Genomic DNA, 24162 nt, shown 5'->3' on the forward strand with positions numbered 1-24162 from the left:
GCTGGACTGCAATTTCATACCTGACTTTCACACTATGCACTCATATCTGCAAAGACTAGGTGGTCAAATAACTATGTCAGTCTCTCATCTTTACTTACAGTCTCTCTCTCTCACTACTGATACAATCCCTAATAGCTACAAACATGCTCTTATTGTCCCACTCCCTAAAGTTCCACCACCTTCATTTGCTTCAGATCTTAGACAAATTGCAAATTTTTGTCCTGTTGCAAAAGTTCTAAAAAAATACACAATTTAAAATTAAATTTTGGACTATGTCAGCAGATATGATACATGTTTGATAGGCAGCATGAGTTCTGCCCTAGGTATACTACAGTTACTGCTTTATGCTGTCTCGCTAATCATATATACGAGAATATGGACATCAATCTATTAATCTATGCCATTTTCCTTGATATGAAATGTGTAGTTGAGGCAATAGACCACACTCTTTTTCTGCAGAAATTAGTAGAGTGTGGATTTTCTAACAAGGTTAACACATGGTTTAAAAACTAACTTACCAGCAGAACATTCAGAGGAAAAGGACCAAAACTTCAAAATGAAACTGCCACACTGACCTAAGTGGTCCTCAGGGTTCTATGCTAGGCCCTCTTTTGTTCTCATTATTTTTGAATGATCTACCATGGAACATTCCACAACTTACCTGCATCCTTTACGCTGATGGTATTGTCATTATATATATGATGGCCCCATTTAAAGGCCACCACCAAGGCTTACAGCAGGAATTCATGCAACTCTGGTTAGCTCCTAACATGCAACTGGTTAGCTCCTAACATGCTAGTTATAAATATCTCAGAAACAGAGGTGATGTTTGGAAACTGTATTAAAATGCTTCAGATATCATTATAACTGACCTTACAAATGTATCACTGCAAATAAAAATGTTCATAAATGTTGAGGAGTCACTTTAGAATATTCCTTAACATTTTGCACACACAGTTATTGTTAACAATATTGTTAATTATTGTTAGCAAAGTACTGACATAGCTTAAAATTCTGTACAGGCTTTATATTCTTATTACCCTAAATGCCACAAGAGATATTGCTGTTAGTGTGCTAATACCCAAGCCTGAATATGGCCTCTCTTCACTGCAATGTTCTCCCCTCAAAATACTTTCATACTACAGACAACAGAAAAAAACTACTGAGATATATTCATCTGGGCAGCAAAACTGAGTAGCACTACAAAACACAAGATAAATACAAGTGACTTTTCCCAAATACATGTACCTTTAAATTATTGCATAACAGATATACACATAATATAGGATATATCCATATATATGTATATACATATATCTATAAACGTATGTAATATATATATATATATATATATATGTGTGTGTGTGTGTGTGTGTGTATATATATATATATATATATATATATATATATATATGAATATATATATATATATATATATATATGTGTGTGTGTGTGTGTGTGTGTATAAACATTTTCTATACTACTAAAATGACTATGGAGCAGTTTTACTAATTATCTCTTAAGGCTAAGATTTATGTTTATAATGTACAGGCCCCTTTAAGAAACTTAACAAGGTTTTACTTGTTTAATGATTGTAGTGGTGGTCATACAATTATTCTAAGTAAACTGGAATGCTATTAGCATCCTACAGGACTGAGCTATAGCTTTTAATTGATTCTCTATGTTTAAATTCTCTTTATTTTCCTGCAAGGTTTTTCTCTTTGATTGTTCCTTTTACGTAATACCGACAGTGTTTCAATAAGTATATTGTATTGTAGCATAGCTCCCATAAGAACTGCATAGAGTATTTAAGCTTCCTAATTGCATCTGTATGTATATCTCTCTATTTTACTACAAGTCTTGGTTGTTCCTTTTACTTAAATACTGTTAAAAGTTTCCATAAGTATAATGTATAATGCCATAGTTGCCACAAGAGATGCTTAGAGTAAATGAGGAGAGGTTTTTGTTTAAACAGAGCTTTAGAAGTGTAGGTATCAGCAAACATATTCATTCTATACCTTTTCTTTACAGTGTATTAGTCTAGCAACTATCTCTGAAAATATCCAATGTTTCAGCTGTAATTTTTTTTAACTGTGCTCGGTGAACCTGCTCAAGTGACAGGGAATTGTAAAGTGCTGGAAGAAAGAAATTTACAGCATCAAAAAATCAGTGTAGGTCACAGTCGAGACTCTGATTAATTAACTGGCTTGGTATTAGGGTATTTGGACAGCATACCACCAAGGATGATATTAAGCAGTTTCTGTTTTATTCCTTCCCAAAAATCTGTTAATAAGCTCTAAGTGTATTTGTCCCCCCTTAGTTGTTGTTGGGAAAATAGTTTAATTACCTATAGCTGTAGTTTTCTCCTTATAGTAGTTGTTAGTGTATAATAATAAAAAAAGACAAAATTATCCTATAGCTGTTTTGGGATTACTGCAGTCTGTTATGGTTTCCACAGACTGTTTACAAATAAGTAAAATCTACTTGTTTTAAAAATAAAAATCACCATGGGACTGCAGTTCCTTTAACCTCCTACCTACCTTTAACCCAGACCATTTTGTTGATTTTTTTTCCTGGTCACAAGTACACTGACTGGCTCTACCCACTCTGTTCATCTTCTTTTCGCTCAGGCTCTCTCCAATCCCCTACCCTACCCCCATTTCCCAACAATCCCTGTTTTGCCTAAATTTATTCCCAAATAGCCACTCCCCCAAAGTAAAGCAATCCTATCACAGCTAAGATAAATCCACATTTATATCATTCCAATTATCCAATTAAACTGTATCATACTAACTCCCATATATCACACTCCATTTGCTTAACTACCTGCTATTTTATGTCTTTTAGTGTAATAAGCCATAACCGGGCAAAATAATAGTTTTAAATCCCCTACATATCAAAACTCAATTGCAACTAACAATTATTCATTCTCATCCATAACATTATTACCTTAACTTAGACATATCTGAAACATTAAAAGTAAGCAATATGATAACTTTATACCCACAAATTCTGCTATTTATATCTATTACAGCTCACATAACCTCTTACCATACAGAACTTAACAACACACAATCTACTTACACTACCCCCTTCCCAGACCCATTACAATTAAAACATGCACATTTAGTAATAGCAGCAACTACCTATAATCCCACAAACATAAACCATGTACCATTTCCTTTAATCACACAAGAGTCTTAGCCTGATGTTACACAGAAATAAAATAAGTTTATAACAAAATACTTAAAATTTACAGTTCACATTACATTGCAGTTTCTACTTAGTGGTGTTATTCACCCCGACCCTGGCCCTCAAACAAATCCATCCCATCTAGATCTTCACATCCCAACCCATTCCCAACAACTAAAAAACAAATGAAGCATTCGCAAAAGCAAATAACAAAAACGAAAAAGAACACAGCTTACACCATCCGCTATGTAGTCTTGGGATACTGGTATACTTCACCAATTATAAAGATGTACGAGCAGCACACGTTAAATATAAAATCCACAATTTATTGTAAAAAAACGATGCAGCCAAAAATCATTAAAATAGTTTGTCCAACAATATTAGCTACATATGTATCTGCCTGAATAATATTTCAATTTCTATTTAAAATTTCTTTGATCTTAAAAGTGTGGGGTCCATATTCAAGTATACAAGCTCTACTGTAATTCGTGGACTTAGAGGCAGTGGTGTTAAGCTTAACACCAGTATGGGAGCTCTTATGAACCAAACCTATTAACGGGATGTATAAAGTCCCCCATCCCTTCACTACTTGATTTTTTTACTTTATTCATCATTTTAACATCATAAGCTCTGTCTTTAAATAACATAGTTATGTAAGCAACTTCTTCAAGCATATCAGAATGTGAAGATGTCATTCTTAGGGCTCAAACCAATTGTCCTTTAAAAATATTTCTCATCAAAGTTTTAAGATGATTACTAGAATATTCAAGATAATTATTAGAAAAGGTAGTTTTTCTATATATTTTAGAAGAAAATTGGGTACTTTCTTTAAATATGAAAGTATCTAAGTACGCTAATCCTTCCTGACTATGGGAGAAAGTACATTTTAAGAAACTACTACTAGAATTAATATAATCCAAAAATTGAAAAAGAGTATCATTACTACCTTCCCACAATATATAAATATATATATATATATACATATATATATATATATATATATATATATATATATATATATATATATATATATATCATCCAGCTAGCGCAAGTAATATTTAATATATCTATAATATTCATATTGAAAAATAGAAGATTCTTCCCAATCAAGCATGACCAGGTTAGCAAAAACTGGGGCACAGGCAGCACCCATTGTTACGCCCCTGGTCTGTCTAAAAATTTCACCTTCATAGTAAATATAATTGTGTTCAAGCACTATGCTCATCATATCAGTGATGAGACATATTTTATCCCAATCATAATCAGCATATTTCCTAATACTTCTAGCAAATGCATCTAAGCCTTCATCTTTTGGAATACAAGAATATAAATCTATCACATCAATCGTAACAAATAGAACATCTTTGTTGAAGGCAAATATAGGATAATGGGACAAAAATTCCCAAGAATCCTTGACTAAATGGGGGATTTTTTCAAAAATAGATTTTAACATAGTATCAATAGCTACCCCCAAAGGGAAAATTTTAGATCTACTGCCTGAAACAATTGGCCTAAAAGGCGGATCATCAATGCTTTTATGAATTTTGGGAATTCCTACTAATGTTGCAGCCACTGGATGTTCAACTTTTAAAAAATTGTATGTATCTAAGGTAATGCGTTTATCAATTAAACATTCTTCAATATCTGAATTAATTCTTCTGTATGCCAAATTTACTTCATTGAAGGACACTACTTCATAATTACCTGTAGAATGTAGAATATCAAATATCTTAGAAGCATATGCCAACTGATCATATAAAACAATGCCTTCACCTTTGTCAGGTTTCATAACTTGAATTGTTCTATCATTCCTTAACTCTGTTAATATTGCTATTTCATCATCTGATAAATTAGATTTGGTATTGTTACCCCTAAGAAAATTATTTAGCTGATAAATTTGCTTAATCACGGACTTTTCAAACACAGCTATAGTTGGATGGTTGACAGGCATAAAAGTGCTTTTCTTTTTCAAAGTATTAAGATCTTTATTTATATTTGGTCCTTTGTCTTCAGTATTATTAAACATAACAGCCAAATTTAATTTTCTAGTATATAATTTAATTTGACTGATGCTGTCCACTAATTTAAAATAAGTGGTAGGAATATATTTTAAGCCTTTAGAAAACAAGTTGAAATGAGAAACGCCAAGTTCTAAATCTGTATAATTATAAATATTAAAATGTTTATAACTATTAGTGACACCTACAGTAATAATACCTGAGTGGTTACCTGTAGTTGAATGATCTACCAAATTAATATCTTCTACAGAGTCATGTGACATAATTTCTATGTCTACCACTTGTGTCATTACTTTTGTGCTTGCTGGTAATATTGGGGCTTTTTCCAATTCCCGCCCCATTTCCAATCCCTTGTCTTGCCATTTCGCCTGTTGTTCCAAAAACATGAATTCCTATCATCCTGATTATATAAATCATTCTGTTCATCACCAAAGTACGTAAAATCGTACCTATCATCAGTATTATATCTCCATCCATATACTGTTCCACTGTTGTACTGTTGGATATCTCTCTTTAATTTATTATTTTTCCTATTAAATGCTTTTTTAGTAATTGATTCTGCCACATTAAATTGTTTTACATATAATATTTCCCACTGTGAAAATAATAAATCCTTTAAAATCACCTAATTCAATTTTTCTACCTCCTGCATGCTCCTAACTAATTTTTCATCATTACATTTTATCAACATTTTCATATATTCAATGCCACATTTATCAAAAAATAAATTAAATTAATTTATAACATTTTCATTTATATCAATTCCCATGGGGTGCTTAAAAAAACGCAATCCCTTTGGCATTATACTAGAATTGACACATTTGTTAAGGTATGCATTTTCCAATTTCAAAGAATTAATCAAATTAAGCTTCTTCACAAACATATAAATAATGTCTTTTAATGAACCTTTAGGTACAAATTTGTCAAATGAATTGTTACTAATAGTTATAAACATTTTAATATTTATAATTATACAGATTTAGAACTTGGCGTTTCTCATTTCAACTTGTTTTCTAAAGGCTTAAAATATATTCCTACCACTTATTTTAAATTAGTGGACAGCATCAGTCAAATTAAATTATATACTAAAAAATTAAATTTGGCTGTTATATTGTATCATGGGGAAAGTACTTATTTGTTAGATATGTCTGGTTTTAGCCAGTTTTCTGTTATAAGGGCTATATCTGGAGTATATAGAGCAAGACTGATATGGAATTCTTGAATTTTGTACATGATGTTCCTGCGATTTATATTAAGCAATTGTAAGTCTGTACCTTTTCTGGGGAGAGTTAATAGTTGATGGGAATGAAAAAGAACACAGCTTACGCCACCCGCTATGTAGTCTTGGGATACCGGTATACTCCACCAATTATAAAGATGTACAAGCAGCACACGTTAAATATAAAATCCACAATTTATTGTAAAAAACGATGCAGCCAAAAATCATAAAAATAGTTTGCCAACAATATTAGCTACATATGTATCTGCCTGAATAATATTCCAATTTCTATTTAAAATTTCTTTGATCTTAAAAGTGTGGGGCCCATATTCAAGTATACAAGCTGTACTGTAATTCATGGACTTAGAGGCAGTGGTGTTAAGCTTAACACCAGTATGGGAGCTCTTATGAACTAAACCTAATAACGGGATGTATAAAGTCCCCCATGCCTTTACTACTTGATTTTTTTACTTTATTCATCGTTTTAACATCATAACCTCTGTCTTTAAATAACATAGTTATGTAAGCAACTTCTTCAAGCATATCAGAATGTGAAGATGTCATTCTTAGGGCTCGAACCAATTGTCCTTCAAAAATATTCCTCATCAAAGTTTTAGGATGATTACTAGAATATTCAAGATAATTATTAGAAAAAGTAGTTTTTCTATATATTTTAGAAGAAAATTGGGTACTTTCTTTAAATATGAAAGTATCTAAGTACGCTAATCCTTCCTGACTATGGGAGAAAGTAAATTTTAAGAAACTACTACTAGAATTAATATAATCCAAAAATTGCAAAAGAGTCTCATTACTACCTTCCCACAATATATATACATCATCCAGATAGCGCAAGTAATATTTAATATATATCTATAATATTCACATTGAAAATAGAAGATTCTTCCCAATCAAGCATGACCAGGTTAGCAAAAACTGGGGCAGAGGCAGCACCCATTGCTACGCCCCTGGTCTGTTTAAAAATTTCACCTTCATAGTAAATATAATTGTGTTCAAGCACTATGCTCATCATATCAATGATGAGACATATTTTATCCCAATCATAATCAGCATATTTCCTAATACTTCTAGCAAATGCATCTAAGCCTTCCTCTTTCGGAATACAAGAATATAAATCTATCACATCGATTGTAACAAACAGAACATCTTTGTTGAAGGAAAAAAGGACCAAATATAAATAAAAATCTTAATACTTTGAAAAAGAAAAGCACTTTTATGCCTGTCAACCATCCAACTATAGCTGTATTTGAAAAGTCCATGATTAAGCAAATTTATCAGCTAAATAATTTTCTTAGGGGTAACAATACCAAATCTAATTTATCAGATGATGACATAGCAATATTAACAGAGTTAAGGAATGATAGAACAATTTGAGTTATGAAACCTGACAAAGGTGGAGGCATTGTTTTGTATGATCAGTTGGCATATGCTTCTAAGATATTTGATAATCTACATTCTACAGGTAATTATGAAGTAGTGTCCTTAAATGAAGTAAATTTGGCATACAGAAGAATTAATTCACATATTGAAGAATTTTTAATTGATAAACACATTACCTTAGATACATACAATTTTTTAAAAGTTGAACATCCAGTGGCTGCAACATTAGTAGGAATTCCCAAAATTCATAAAAGCATTGATGATCCGCCTTTTAGGCCAATTGTTTTAGGCAGTAGATCTAGAATGTTCCCTTTGGGGGTAGTTATTGATAATATGTTAAAATCTATTTTTGAAAAAATCCCCCATTTAGTCAAGGATTCTTGGGAATTTTTGTCCCATTATCCTATATTTGCCTTCAACAAAGATGTTCTGTTTGTTACAATCGATGTGATAGATTTATATTCTTGTATTCCGAAAGAGGAAGGCTTAGATGCATTTGCTAGAAGTATTAGGAAATATGCTGATTATGATTGGGATAAAATATGTCTCATCATTGATATGATGAGCATAGTGCTTGAACACAATTATATTTACTATGAAGGTGAAATTTTTAAACAGACCAGGGGCGTAGCAATGGGTGCTGCCTCTGCCCCAGTTTTTGCTAACCTGGTCATGCTTGATTGGGAAGAATCTTCTATTTTTCAATGTGAATATTATAGATATATATTAAATATTACTTGCGCTATCTGGATGATGTATATATATTGTGGGAAGGTAGTAATGAGACTCTTTTGCAATTTTTGGATTATATTAATTCTAGTAGTAGTTTCTTAAAATGTACTTTCTCCCATAGTCAGGAAGGATTAGCGTACTTAGATACTTTCATATTTAAAGAAAGTACCCAATTTTCTTCTAAAATATATAGAAAAACTACTTTTTCTAATAATTATCTTGAATATTCTAGTAATCATCCTAAAACTTTGATGAGGAATATTTTTGAAGGACAATTGGTTCGAGCCCTAAGAATGACATCTTCACATTCTGATATGCTTGAAGAAGTTGCTTACATAACTATGTTATTTAAAGACAGAGGTTATGATGTTAAAACGATGAATAAAGTAAAAAAATCAAGTAGTAAAGGGATGGGGGACTTTATACATCCCGTTATTAGGTTTAGTTCATAAGAGCTCCCATACTGGTGTTAAGCTTAACACCACTGCCTCTAAGTCCATGAATTACAGTACAGCTTGTATACTTGAATATGGGCCCCACACTTTTAAGATCAAAGAAATTTTAAATAGAAATTGGAATATTATTCAGGCAGATACATATGTAGCTAATATTGTTGGCAAACTATTTTTATGATTTTTGGCTGCATCGTTTTTTACAATAAATTGTGGATTTTATATTTAACGTGTGCTGCTTGTACATCTTTATAATTGGTGGAGTATACCGGTATCCCAAGACTACATAGCGGGTGGCGTAAGCTGTGTTCTTTTTCATTCCCATCAACTATTAACTCTCCCCAGAAAAGGTACAGACTTACTACTGCTTAATATAAATCGCAGGAACATCATGTACAAAATTCAAGAATTCCATATCAGTCTTGCTCTATATACTCCAGATATAGCCCTTATAACAGAAGACTGGCTAAAACCAGACATATCTAACAAATAAGTACTTTCCCCATGATACAATATACACAGGCTAGACAGACAACAGAAAATAGGTGTTGATATCTCCTTTCTATGCAAAAACAATTTCAGTGTAGAAACTCTAGACCTAACCATCCCAAACTTTAACAACACTGAAATGCTGTTTACTAAACTAATAATTAATCCAAAGAAACATCTGAACATAGTGGGAGCCTACATCACATCTTGGGAAATGTGACTTCTGTAGAACACATCCTAAACTGGACAGCAACATCCCTCCCTCAGGAAACAATTATAATGGGTGACGTTAATGTGGACTGGCTCTCCTGCAACTCTCAAAATCCCTCTTACTACATTAGCCTACAAGGTTTCTCACAAACAGTTTAAACTTGCACTACAGCAGACAAAACATCAAATAAGCATTCAGTCCTAGACAGGATCCTTACAAACAGCCCAAATTTATCTCTACACTATGGCTGTCTCCCAAACAGCATCAGTGACCACATTCCAGCTTCCATTCTCCGACACCGAATAAATCCACATAAACTTACCATCTACCACCAAATCCAAGATAAGAAAAAATTTATCTCCAAGACATCATAACTAGTTTAAAAAAATGCAACTGGGCACCACTCAAAGATATCCCTTTATATACTGCAGTTGAATACTTTAACTCAACCTTCCTCAATATCCTACACATCTTGGCCCCCCAGAACAATAATGATGAAATTCAATTATGCCCCCTGACTAACTAAAGAAACAAGATCTCTGTTAAAAACTAGAGATAAGGCCTGGGAGAAATGGCTCAACGATGAAACTACGACAAACAAAAATATCTAGAACAACAAAATAAAGCTAAAAACATATTAGACAGGACAAAATAAATTACTATAGCATTAAAAAAATCCTACAGCCAGTACAAACTAGCACTCCCTCCCCAACACTCACTGATACTAAAGACAACATAGCCTCACAGTTTAACAGATACGTCACTAGCCCTCAGAAACAATAATTGTTCTTCCCCTACCCAGACTTACATAGTACCCAGATCCCAATAACTTCTCTTTCCAACTTGTTGCAATAAACAGCATAGTTAAATATCTCAAAGGCTTAAACCTACTACACTTGCTGCCAACTATCTACGTGCCGGATATCTAAAAATCGCTGCAGAAGCTATATCCTATCCAGTATCCATATTAATAAATCGATCCATCACAGAACAAGTACCTAAAATTTGGAAATTATCATATATCATCCCACTACATAAACGTGGAAACTCAACAGAATTATCATATTATTGACCAATAGCTATACTATCACCATTAAGAAAAATACTTGAGAGGTGCATCCATTCACAAATCTTGAACTATCTAATAACCAACAATCTTCTAACAGTCAGCATAGTTTCTGTCCTAATCATAGCACTGCCACTGCCCATGTTAACTTTACTAACATTATTAACCACCATCGCAAAGATGGCAATTTAGTTTCCTCCATCTTTCTTGATCTGTCTAAAGCTTCTGATACTGTCTCCCATTCTAAACTCTTAACTACACTCTAAGAATTTAAACTTAGCCATTATGCACTTACTTGTTTCCAGTAATATCTAACTGGATGCCAGCAAGCTGTAAAATGGCAACAAAATCTCTCTACATTACTGCCTGCAACCTTGGGAGTACCACAGGGATCTATTCTGGGTCCTCTCCTTTTTATTATCTTTACTAACAATCTTCATGCTGCCACCCCACTTGCCTTCGTAATTCAATATGCGGATGATTCCACCCTGATTTATGCCACCCCAACACTACAAAAACTCAAAAAAAAAATCATCCAGCAGTCATTTAATGCTGTGGAATATTGGCTAAACAATGCACAACTTATACTTAACCTTACCAAAACAAAACCCATGCTCTTCTATCCCTCTAGAGCTGCAGGCACCCACCCACCATTCAATATCTAATCATTAAACCATACAATTATTTCTCCAGTTTCCCAAACAAAATTACTTGGAGGGGTCATTGACCATAATATAAAATTCGACATACAGATATCACAGACCATAAAAAAGTTCACAAAAAAACTAGGAACCCTGTACAGAAAATTACACTTTCCAAATAAATCTTCAAATAACACTATAGCAAGAACCCATCTTATCTCTATGCTTCTATATGCCTCACAAATTCTTACAAACATTAAGAAATCTGACCTAGCAAAACTTGAAACTTGCTATAAGAAAATTGCAAAGTTTGCCACAGTAATACATTTCAGATTCCATCATTGTTTGGCTTTAAAACAAATATCCTGGCTCAAACTACCTCACTTACTTGCTTGTAATCAACTCACCTTCACTCATCGAATACTAAATCACCCAGAAAAATACCAGTACTTCAAAATCTGCTAATACAATACTCCAATAACAGGGTATTGTGTTCCAGAAACAAATCCTTTCTAAATATATCCAAACCTAAAAGTGCAGCTGGAGTTTCCTTATACTCCAACTGCATAGTCAAAACTTGGAATTCCCTCCCATTAAATATCAGAACAACTACTAACACTTCCAACTTTAAAACTCCTCAAATCACACCTGTCAGAACCATGGACCTGCTCTTGCACAAACCCAGGTTAGGAAGTATGTGTCTTAAGGCAGCTAAAGGAACAACCTGTTATTTTTGTATTTAAAGTAGTATACCCCTACTAAGCATATGTATACTTAACTTGCTTGCTTTCTACCTACAATCACAGTATTCTTTGTATCCTATCTAGAGTATATGACTGCATCGGTGCAATGTATAACATATATTTTAATTTTGTACTTGTATCTAAGATTAAATCAATATTTGTATCTGTACATTGTATATGTATTTTACGGTTATTTATAACTGTGGAGTTTTTCTCCATGGGCCTCTGCTGAAAAAGGAAATTTTATCCAGTCGGATTTTCCCAGTAAACAAATATAAAATAAATATATATATATATATATATATATATATATATATATATATATATATATATATATATATATATGTATACACACACACATACACTTATATACAGTGGATATAAAAAGTTTACACACCCCTGTTAAAATGCCATGTTTTTGTGATATAAAAAAAAATGAGACCACAATAAATCATTTCAAAACTTTTCACACCTTTAATGTGACCTATAACAAGTACAATTCAAATGAAAAATAAACAAATCTGTTAGGGGAAAAATATAAAAAATAAAAACTGTACAATATACTGGTTGCGTAAGCGTGCACACCCTTAAAGTAATACTTTGTTGTACGTGCACACCCTTAACTAATACTTTGTTGAAGCACCTTTTGATTTAATTACAACATTCAGTCTTGGGTAGGAGTCTATTAGCATGGCACATTTTTACTTGGCAGTATTTGCCCACTCTTCCTTGCAAAAGTGCTCCAAATCTGTCAGATTGTGAGGGCATCTCTTGTGCACAGCCCTCTTCAGGTCACCCCATGATTTTCTATTGAATTTAGGTCTGGGCTATGGCTGGGCCATTCCAAACTTTAATTTTCTTCTTGTGAAGCCATTCTTTTGTTGATTTGGATGTATGCTTGGGGTCATTGTCGTGTTGAAAGATGCAATTCCTCTTCATCTTCAGCTTTCTAGCAGACGCCTGAAGGTTTTGGGCTAAAAGTGACTGGTATTTGGAACTCTTCATAATTCCCTGCACCTCGACTAAAGCCCCAGTTCCAGCTTAAGAAAAGCAACCCCAAAGCATGATAGTGCCACCGTTATGCTTCACTGTGGGGATGGTGTTCTTTTGGTGATGCGAAATGTTGTTTTTGCGCCAAACGTACCATCTGATATTGTTAATCCTTGTTCATTCCTTACGCATGGGTATCGGTTCCAAGCTCGGAACTGAGCCGGCCATTTTCCAAGCTCGCGTCAGCTTCAAACTCTCAAGCTAAACTCTTACCCACAACCCCCCTCTCCCTGTTACCTCAGATTTCGTTTGCCGCATTGCCATTCGGTTGTGTCTTGCTACTTCTCTTGAGCTAAGTACAGTCAATTGTTGTTTAATTGCTTTACAGATTACTTTTCTGTCAAAAAAGTTCATATTTTATTGTCTCTTACCCTATCGCATCTAGCGTTCATATTTTCTTCAGGTTTTTCTGCTTTTCTTTACTACTTTTACCATGAGCTATTCTCTCTTTACCATTGTTGGTAATCTTTTTCCCTTTTCTCTCTCATACCTTCGGGTACTCTCTTGTACCATTGGTGGTACCTTTCTATTAATTAATTTGCTGTCATGGCAGATAAAAAAGGTAGTCCGGGGTTTAAGCAGTGTTCTTATTGTGGACACAAACTGCCTACTTCTGATGCACACTCTTTGTTTGTTTATTGTTTGGGAGCTTCCTATTTGTCTATTGACCCACCCTGTACTATTTGTGAGACCTTTTCTAATAGAACATTGTTGGAAAGGAAAAACAAGCTGATACTGAAGGGACTTCTAAAATCTCCCTTTTCAGAGGCTATTTCTGGGTTGGAGGTCTCAACCCCTCCTAGAGCCCATAAGAAAATGGATGTTCCTACTAAGGCTAAATCTTTTCCTTCGTCCCCGGCTGGGGACTCCCACCAACCAAAGACTAATAAGGCTAAACTTTCAGCTCCAGAGCTCTCTCAGTCAGCCCCAGTGCTTTCGGTGCCTAGACCTTTGGCACCGAGGCCTTCGGTTCCACTAGTGATTTCGGCTCCGTCTTCTCCTGCAGCCTTCTATATATCGGCACCAAGGGGCTCCTTGGTTCAGACCATTACCACTGTATTGGCATCGACCATTCAGTCGGCGCAGACCTTGACCGTGTCGGCTCCGAGATCTTCCTCGAAACCAACGCTTTTATTGTTGACTCCAGTTTTGTCAGTTCCAGCTTCGGCATCGACAACCACTTCAGCATCGATCCCTGTGTCGGTGCAGACAATGACCTCAGCACAGGTGATTTATTCGGTGCAGACAACAGTAGTCCATTCCCTCTCAGCACCATTGTCCTCGGTGTGGTCAGATGAGATGGGCACCAAGTCTGCCTCTTCTGTGGACAGGCCTGTTTCTCCTCAGTCTCCGTGAGGTCCACTAGAAGCCTTTCCGAACATTATGTGTTGCGTCTTGTGGACCAGGTACTCTTGGCCAGAAGTATCCCACCCCTCAGGAACTATCCTTCCTTGGGAGGTGATCACCCATCTCCAAAGACCCCTTCTTATTCTCCTCCTTCATTGCTTTGAAGTCCATGGATATAGCACAGTCTTCCCCTTCTGCAGTTCCCTTTATGGATCTCACTAAGGAACCGCAGTTGCCTTCATGGCAGGAAAGTTTTGCTATTACCCAGGATGTCAGCTGTGACATGCATAGCTTGCCGCTCCACAGCCATCCAGGGACTCCGGGTCGGCAGGCTGAGCCACTTAGGGGAGGGGTGACCCCTGTCCTAGACATACACTCCTCTTCGGGTGGACCAGCCTTCCAAATGATGGAGAAGGCTTTCACTGCTGCTGGCAATACCGGACTGTCAATACCTCCGCCCTCCTCTGGCACACTGGTTTCACAAGTCGCATCTAGCGGACACCAGGTGCAAGGGCCGTAGGACATATTCCCTCAGGAATCCCCTTTTCCATTGTCTTCTCCAGCTTCTCCCACTGAGGAGATCCACTGGAAAAGTTCATGTAAGAGGAAGCACATGGACTCCACAGAGGAGTTCCTCACCGAAGACACAGATTTTGATGAGGGGGAAGAATCCCCTCAGTCACCCTCTGAGGTATCCTTTGGTGATATCCTCGAAATCCTGAAACAGAGAGGTGACTGGCAGTCCTCTAATCCAACCTCTGAGGAATCTGTGTTCCTGCAGGCCTTTTGTGCCCGGCCCCCTACCTCCTGGGTTACTCCACCTGCCAATGAACATCGTGCAGTGTGCTTGGAAGGCTCCTGATACCATCTAAGCTATTCCCCGGAAACCAGATAAGATCTTGTCCCCTCCTGCTTTGGATCCCCATTGGTCCAAAGGTCTTCCTGTGGATGCTTTGGTGGTGGCAGCCACAACAAAAAAGGATCTGGCAGAAGAAGAAAGCCAGACTGTCCATCCACCTAACAGAGAGTCCCGGGCCCTGGACAGGATAGGGAAGCGCACCTTTGCTTCAGCGACCTTTGCTATCAGGTCCCTGAATTATATGGCACATTTTACTAGGCTTCAAAGGGATCTGGTTTCTGAGCTCTCTGAAACCTTGGCTGGTGCCGTGTCTGATGAGGTCCATGACAAACTGGCCTCTCAGCTGGCCACCATTGAGTCTGTATCTAACTCCTCTATGCGACTGATATCTCACGCATCAGAAGGAGCAGCTAGAGCAGCGGGTTCAGCTGCGGTCTTGAGACGACATGCCTGGATGCACTTGTACAACTTCGCGGAACCCTTTAAGTCTTCTTTTCTTAATGCCCCCATTGAGGCCTCCTCATTGTTTGGGCCCAAAGTTAAAAGCACACTGGCCAGATGTGAACAGGACAGTAAGACCCTTTCTGCCATAGGTGTCCGTTATTTTTCCCCTCAACGTGCTTTCTCCCAAAACCAAAAGAGTGGAAAGATATGGTCCAAGAAATCTCAGCATCCTTTCCGTAACACACAGGCTGAGTTCTCCCCTAGAAGCAGAGGGGGAAACTCACAGGGAAGATACTCCTTTTGGGGCAGAGGGGGTTTGCGTAACTAGGGTTCCAGGGATTCTTTCCCTAGTCAATCCTACCAGCGTTCCTGAAGAGCGGCCCAACTCCTTTCCTCTGGAGGTGGTTGGGGGCCATTTCTCCTGGTACCCTTCTGCCTGGCTAACCATCACCACCGATTCCTGGTACAAAGGATTATAACCAGAGGTTATCACATCCCCTTCAATCTTTGTCCCATCCCTTCAAAAAATCTTCCCGATGTTCCACCCAGTCAAAGGGAAGAAGCAGCACTAGAGATAGAAAAGCTGCTAAGAAAGAGTCATCCACATAGTCCCTCCAGACCAGATAGGATCCGGATTCTACTCAAGACTATTTTTGGTGCCAAAGAAAACCAGGGACTGGAGACCAATTTTGGATCTCAGTGTATTGAACAAATTTGTAAGAGTACAAAAATTCCAGATGGTCACAATACAGTCTATCCTCCCACTTTTGGAAAAAGATGATTGGATGTGCTCTATAGATATTCCAGATGTGTGCTACCACATAAAGGTGGACAGGCCATCAAGAAGATTTCTGTGCTTCCATGCAGGAGGCAGTCACTACCAGTTCAGAGTACTGCCCCTCGGACTCTCTACAGCCCCCAGAGTGTTCACAAAGCGCATGGCAGTTGTCACAGTTCACTTGCAACTTCAAGGATTCCAGGTGTTTCCATACCTAGACGACCGGCTCATTTCCGCCCCCACCAGACATCTACTGGAAAAAGCCTTGGCATACTCTCTCCTCACTGCTCAAAGGCTAGGCATAACCATAAACTGGCAGAAGTCCAAGGGGTTATCTTGGACACAAAAAACTGCAGAGCTGCTATTTCAGAGCACAGAATTCTAAGGATGAAGCAACAACTAATTCCAATCCTTTCAAAGGAAAAAATCCACGTCTCACTCAGCTCTACAGCTGTTGGGTTCCATGGCAACCTCCATCACCATTGTTCCCCTGGCCAGGTTTCACATGAGGCTTCTAAAATGGCTACTTCACACCCAATGGTATCCCTTTCAGCATCCTGTTTCAGCCATGATTCCAGTAACCCACAGGTGCAAACAGGAATTAAATTGGTGGATGACACACAATCTCTCACAATGGTCTTGCCCTTTCTCCCTCCAGCAACCCAAGGCCACAGTGACCACGGATGCCTCCCTGATGGGGTGGCGGGGGCTATGTCAGGGACAGACAGTCCAAGGCACTTGGTCCAAACTGGAGGCCCATCTGCATATAAATGTTCTAGAGCTGAGGGCGGTGCTTCTGGCGTTGCAAGCATTCCATCCCCTGCTGCCATCTGGGACAATTGCGATTCAATCAGACAACATGGCGGTGGTCTGGTACATCAACAAACAAGGTGGAACCAAATCTTACCCCCTTTGTCGAGAGGCCATGAGGATATAGCAATGGGCAATGGCTACCAACCGTTTTCTTCTAGCACATTCCCGGGAGTTCCAACGTGATAGCAGACAGACTCAGCAGGTGCATTCTTCAACCTCACAAGTGGTTCCTGTATCCCTTGATAGTGGCGGAGATCTTCCACCGCTGGGGCCATCCTTGCTGCGACCTCTTTGCCTCCCTGACCAACTACAAATGCAGCAACTACTTTGCCCTGATCCCCCGTCTGGGACAGTCACCCAAGGATGCTCTAGTCCACAATTGGCCCTTGGATCTTCTTTATGCATTTCCACCCTTTCCCCTCATTCCCCAATTTCTGAAGAAAGCCCGTCGGTTGAAGAGCAAGGTGATCCTTATAGCACCGTATTGGCCTTGACAGATTTGGTTCCCCTTCCTTTGGCCTCACCTACTAGATCAACCATGGATTCTCCATCCAACCCCGGAGTTGATCACACACCCACAGAACCTGATTAATCTCAACCTGAACAGCCTGAAGCTCACGGCTTGGCTACTCCAATTCCCTTGATTGCCAGGCAGAATGATCTTTCTTTACCAGTACGTGATATTCTCATTGCTTCTCATAAGTCTTCTACTAGAGTTACTTATCTGAGCAAGTGGAAAAGATTTACCTGTTGGCTGAAAGATAAACAAGTAGACCCCTTTTCAGCACCAGTGTCGATAATACTAGACTATTTGGCCAACCTGTTTAAATCGGGTCTATGGGCTTCTACCATTAGAGTTCATTTGGCTGCAATTTCTAATTTTCATGAGGGTGTCCAAGATTCCTCTCTTATGTCCCATAAATTGTGCAAGACCTTCATAAAGGGTGTGAATCATCTGAAGCCACCTTTTAGAGAACCTATTCAACCATGGGATTTATCATTAGTTCTACAAGCTCTGACAATGTCACCTTTTGAACCAGCCTCTTCCTGCAACCTCAAGTATTTGTCATGGAAAACCTTGTTTTTGGTTGCTATTACTTCTGCCAGACATATTTATGAACTTCAAGCTTTATGTATCAAGAGTCCATACTTGATTTTTCATAGCGATAGAGTGTCTCTGAGAACTAATCTGTCATTTCTGCCTAAAGTGATCTCTGAAATGTTCATTAATCAAGCCATTGAACTGCCATTTTTCTTTCCCAATCATTCAAACAGAGGAGAGTATTGCCTACATACCCTAGATATACATAGGTAAATCTGTTTTTACTTAAACAGGACTAAACCCTTTCGTAAATCTGACCAGTTATTTTTGGCCTTTTCTGGACCTAGATTAGGATCTGCTGTTGCTAAGGTCACATTAGCTAGATGGTTGAAGGCCTGTGTGACCTTTATTTATACACAACATAAAATCTCGTTGCCTACTACCATGAAAGCTCATTCAACAAGGTTGGTGGCATCTTCTGCTGCCTTCCATGCCAGAGCTTCTTTACATGACATCTGTGCAGCTGCAACTTGGGCTATGCCTCATACCTTCATCAATCATTACAAATTGGATTTGGCCTCCGGGGGAAGAGCATCTTTTGGTTCTATGGTGCTCAGGAAAGTCCTTCCATGAGAGCCTCCCAGGAATAAAGGTAGCTGGGGACATTCTCCCATGTGTAAGGAACAAACGAGGATTAACAATATCAGATAAAGAAGTTATGTCTTACCATAGCATTCCATCTGTATTGTTGATCCTCGTTCAGTCATTACGGCCCTCCCTCCTTCCTCCTCCTGTGGTTTCTAATGGATCTCACCATCCGGTTCTCTTAGGTTATTTGACCCAGAGGTAGCCTCTACCTTCTTTGACTTGCAAACTCAATCTGAGGTGACAGGGAGAGGGGGATTGTGGGTAAGAGTTTAGCTCAAGAGTTTAAAGCTGAAGCGAGCTTGGAAAATGGCCGACTTGGTTCCAAGCTCGGAACCGATACCCATGTGTAATGACTGAACGAGGATCAACAATACAGATGGAACGTTATGGTAAGACATAACTTCTTTTTTTGGAATTGTGGCCAAAAAGTTCAACCTTGGTTTCATCAGACCATAACACATTTTCCCACATGTTTTTGGGAGACTTGATGTATTGTTTTGCAAATTTTAGCCGGGCCTGGATGTTATTCTGTGTAAGAAAAGGCTTCCATCTTGCAAATCTACCTCATAATCCAGACATATTTCTCCACTTTTTGATGACTTTCTTCACTATGTTCCATGGTATATCCAATGCTCTGGAAATTTTTTTGTACCCTTCTCCTAAGTGATACCTTTCAACAATGAGATCCCTTTGATGCTTTGTAAGCTCTCTGCGAATCATGGCTTTTGCTGTAGCAGGCAACTGAGTGAATGTCAGGAAAATCCTACTAGGACAGCTGAACTTTATTTGGGGTTAATCAGAGTCTCTTTAATTGATGGCAGGTGTGTATGCAAGAAGTCGGAATGTTGTAATTAAATCAAAAGGTGCTTCATCAAAGTATTAGTTTAAGGGTGTGCACACACAACAAGGTATTAGTTTAAGGGTGTGCACACTTATGCAACCAGTGTATTGTACATTTTTTATTTTTTTATATTTTTTCCCTAACAGATTTGTTTGTTTTTCAATTGAATTGTACAGGTTATAGGTCACATTAAAGCTGGGAAAAGTTTTGGAATGATTTATTGTGGCCTTATTTTTTTTATATCACAAAAACGTGCCATTTTAACAGGGGTGTGTAAACTTTTTATATCCACTGTACATGTATATGTGTGTGTGTGTGTGTGTGTGTATATATATATATATATATATATATATATATATATATATATACATATATATATATATATATATATATATATATATAAATATACATACACACACACACGTATACATACATATATGTATTTACATATATACATATATATATATATATATATATATACACATATATATATATATATATATATATATATATATATATATATATATACACACACACACACACACACACACACACACACACACACACACACACACACACACACACAGACACGTATATACTTAATTTCCTAACTAATGTTATTTTCCTCCACATATATACGTTCAACCATATATTTGTCTATATTCAAGTGTTTAAAGTCTTGTTCTATTTGATACTATGTATATATTTTTGTTTTTAATTTTTTATCCTGTAAATGTCAATACTTTTTTTTTGTCTATAATTTCTATTACTTGATGTGATGACTTTGTATGTAAGCTTAAGCTGCAGCTTTTCTCCCCGGGCCTCCACTGAAAATGGGCACTGTCCCAGTCAGACCATCCTGGTAAAAAATGTAATATATATATATATATATATATATATATATATATATATATATATATATATATATTGAAATACTAAACATGTAAAAAATTACATGTGACTTACCTTGCCTGTTCCCCTTGGTGTTTAGTTGGTAGGGTGTTCTTAAAAGCTGTTGTGGGTCCCTCTTCAAAACATCTGGTATTTGAATCTATAGCAAAATATGCAGTGTTTTGTTCAAGCAAAGAAGAAGGAAGACCGGGAGCCCAATGTGGTTAAAATTCTTTATTTGTAAAGTGAAATATAAAAATAATTCCAGGCAGATGAACATAGCTTGATTTGTTCTGAGCAAAAATTATATGTGACCTACTTTACCTGTTCCCCTTGGTATTTAGTTGGTAGGGTGTTCTTAAAAGCCATTGTGGGTCCCTCTTCAAAACTTGTTGTATTTGAATCTGTGCAAAAAAATGCAGTGTTTTGTTTAGGTACAGAAGAAGGAAGACTAGGAACTCTTCTGAACAAACCAAGCTACGCTCATCTGCCTGGACTGTATTTTAGTCTTGTGTCCCATGTCCTGGACAGTGCCTGTCCAGGAAGTAAAAATTCTTGGATTTGAGGTTTGGCAGAGAATCAACTAGATTTTAAATTCATTATCGGTACTGGGTGTAGTTTACTTGCTGCACTGCCCATTCAAAACATGCTGTAAACTTTCCTCTCAACGGTACCAAATTCCTCACTATTTACTATTTTTGGAGTCGAAATAATAGGGTGCCATAAATTCCAAAGTGGCCCCTTTAAATCCCAATTTTTTTATTTAAATTTTTTATGTACATGCTGATGTCATTGCGCATTACTAGCATATCCCGTGCCATCATCAGCATGCAAGGACATGTGTTGATGTCAGAGTCAAGAGCACGAGCATTCAATCAGCAAGGCTGGTGTGTTTAGTTGGATCAGGTAAGCAACCATAGTTGTACCTTTCATCAGTCCTTGGTTTTCTCTTATATGTTTGCTTTGATCCTTAAAAATGTTTCATTTTTTGGTGATTCTTAAGATTAGGATTGCCACTGTCATGGATGCCCAAACTTCTTATTCCTCACAAGAAGCATATTAAAGGGAATTCTCTTATTCTGTCAAACTAATAAGTGGATACTTTCAAAGTGTGTAGAAGTACCTCACACTGATTATGTTTTTTTTCTTTTGTCTCTGATTCTTGATATAAGAGGTTGAATGCAATGCTTTGGAACACTGAGAGGAGCTTCAAAGTTAAATGGTTTCTATTCTCCCATTTCAATTTTGGTTGATAATACATGTATTTGCACAATTTCATCTTGGAAGACATCTTGGAAGTACCTCTATCAATAGTGCTGAACACTCATTTGTTGGAAACCAATGATGGCCAGGGTGCCTTGTTGATAGTTAACTTTCACTACGGAGAACTAGGAGGGGAACTTAACAATAATGGGTGCTGAGCCTCAGCATAGTCATAAGTTGGGTGGGGGTTATCTTTTTTGGAAAGAACCCCTGTTAGGATTGGTAGAGTTCTTGTCCTGCCATTTCCTTTTGATGGCCTGGTTTTAGTTTGTCTGGGACTTCTGTTTGTTGGGCCGCAAAAATTATCTTATTGGAGAAAAACTTGTAAATATGAAACATTTTAGACACCCCTTGCATCAGTTTCTCTCTGTCATCCCAGTGTTTAAGGGTCTAATTAACTGCTGTACCAAACACACAATTAGCAAATAGCAGAGCCTTCAAAATGTAATGTTTTAATTCATTACAAAAGTTTTGTTTGTGCAACCAAGCACACCCCTTTACTACAACAGATGTTACTGCATTTCTAGAAACAGTATTGGCCCCCTCCAAGACACTCTTTAAAGCATGTTTAAAAACTTGAGAAACATTGGAAACAATCTCTTTCACATAGTCTTTCTGCTGTACAGGTAATAATGCAGCAAACTTGTCTAAATTATACATACACCTCAACACCACAAACTTGCACATAAAACACTGGTAATTAAATACCTTAAAAGCTACTTTGCTGGACTATGCCAGCTTCTTTCCCTGATATTCTAGCCACTTGTCTAGTATATCTTGAGGGACTGGGTTTTATGAAGACATACTATATTTATTGGAGAAGTTTGCTGAGGACACAAAAGCAGGGTTTGCAGATAAGGGGACTTGGAGGCCAGGCATGTCTCAGCATACCTTGCAATTAAACACTTTTTTAGGAAGAGACTCATGCAGCAGAGGAGAATTACAAGCTTTCTTAAAAACATCTTCCAACTCTGGGAGCAACGGAGGGAAAGCTTCCATGTCTGGGGCCTTGTCCTCCAAAAGATCATATACCCTGCTGATCTCATGGGCAGCCAAAGATTGTTTCTAATTGAATACATTTCTAAATCTAGCCAGCATTTGGGAAAAAGAAAATGTCTGTTTGCATTTCTGAATCTCTTCATCTTCAGAGGAAATTGAGTGATCAGACTCTGACACTTCCAAAACCACATTTTCTAGAGCCATTTCAAAATCAGAATCCTTGAGTGGTTGAACAGGGGTGGGAGCACCAGCATTACTTACAACCTTGGGTTTGCACACCATCACCAATGGCCTGAACAATGGATTTAACCGTAGACACCAGTTCAGGTGAAACCTGCAATGTGCTACATCTTCTCTCTCTCTTTCTCTTTTTTTTTGCATGCACTACACTGGTGAGAAAATCCCCAAGGGAAGACGTATCAACACTAGCAATGGATTCTGCATCACTGACTTTCTCTACAAATAAAGAGTTTGGTTCTTCTACACCTGAACCAGACAGTGGTATAGCCCCAGAGGATGCCTGACCCACGTGTCATGCACAGTTGTGGTACTAACACCACACCAGGGACCTTGAGGCAAAAGAAGGTGAGAGGTCCAATAGCCTACCCAAAGCTACTGCAGAGTCAAAAGCCATAGGCTGAGGCATATTTTTTTTAATTTAATTCTGTGTGTTTTAGATGCACAAGGGGTAGACAGTTGTGTGTTGTGTGTGTGTGTGTGTGTGTGGGGGGGGGCATTACCTTAGTCCATCAAATCAGGGTCCAATAAACTAGTCAGAACACTACCAAAGAATGGCTGCATGGTCAACCCAGTAAAAAATGGACAAATCCCACTATTCTCCCTCTAAATAGCAATCTGAAGTCTATTTTTTGTAGGGATACTATTTTGAACACTGCATGCCACGGTGGTGCAGCGGTAGCATTGTTGCCTCACAGCAAGAGGTTCTCCCATTCAATTCTCGGCTGGAGCACCTTCTGTGTGGAGTCTGCATGTCCTTCCTGCAGTCGAGTGGCATTTGAAAGACAT

This window comes from Protopterus annectens, chromosome 13.part0 (genome assembly GCF_019279795.1).
Source record: "Protopterus annectens isolate FY-2018-M chromosome 13.part0, PAN1.0, whole genome shotgun sequence".
Lineage (NCBI taxonomy): Eukaryota > Metazoa > Chordata > Ceratodontiformes > Protopteridae > Protopterus > Protopterus annectens.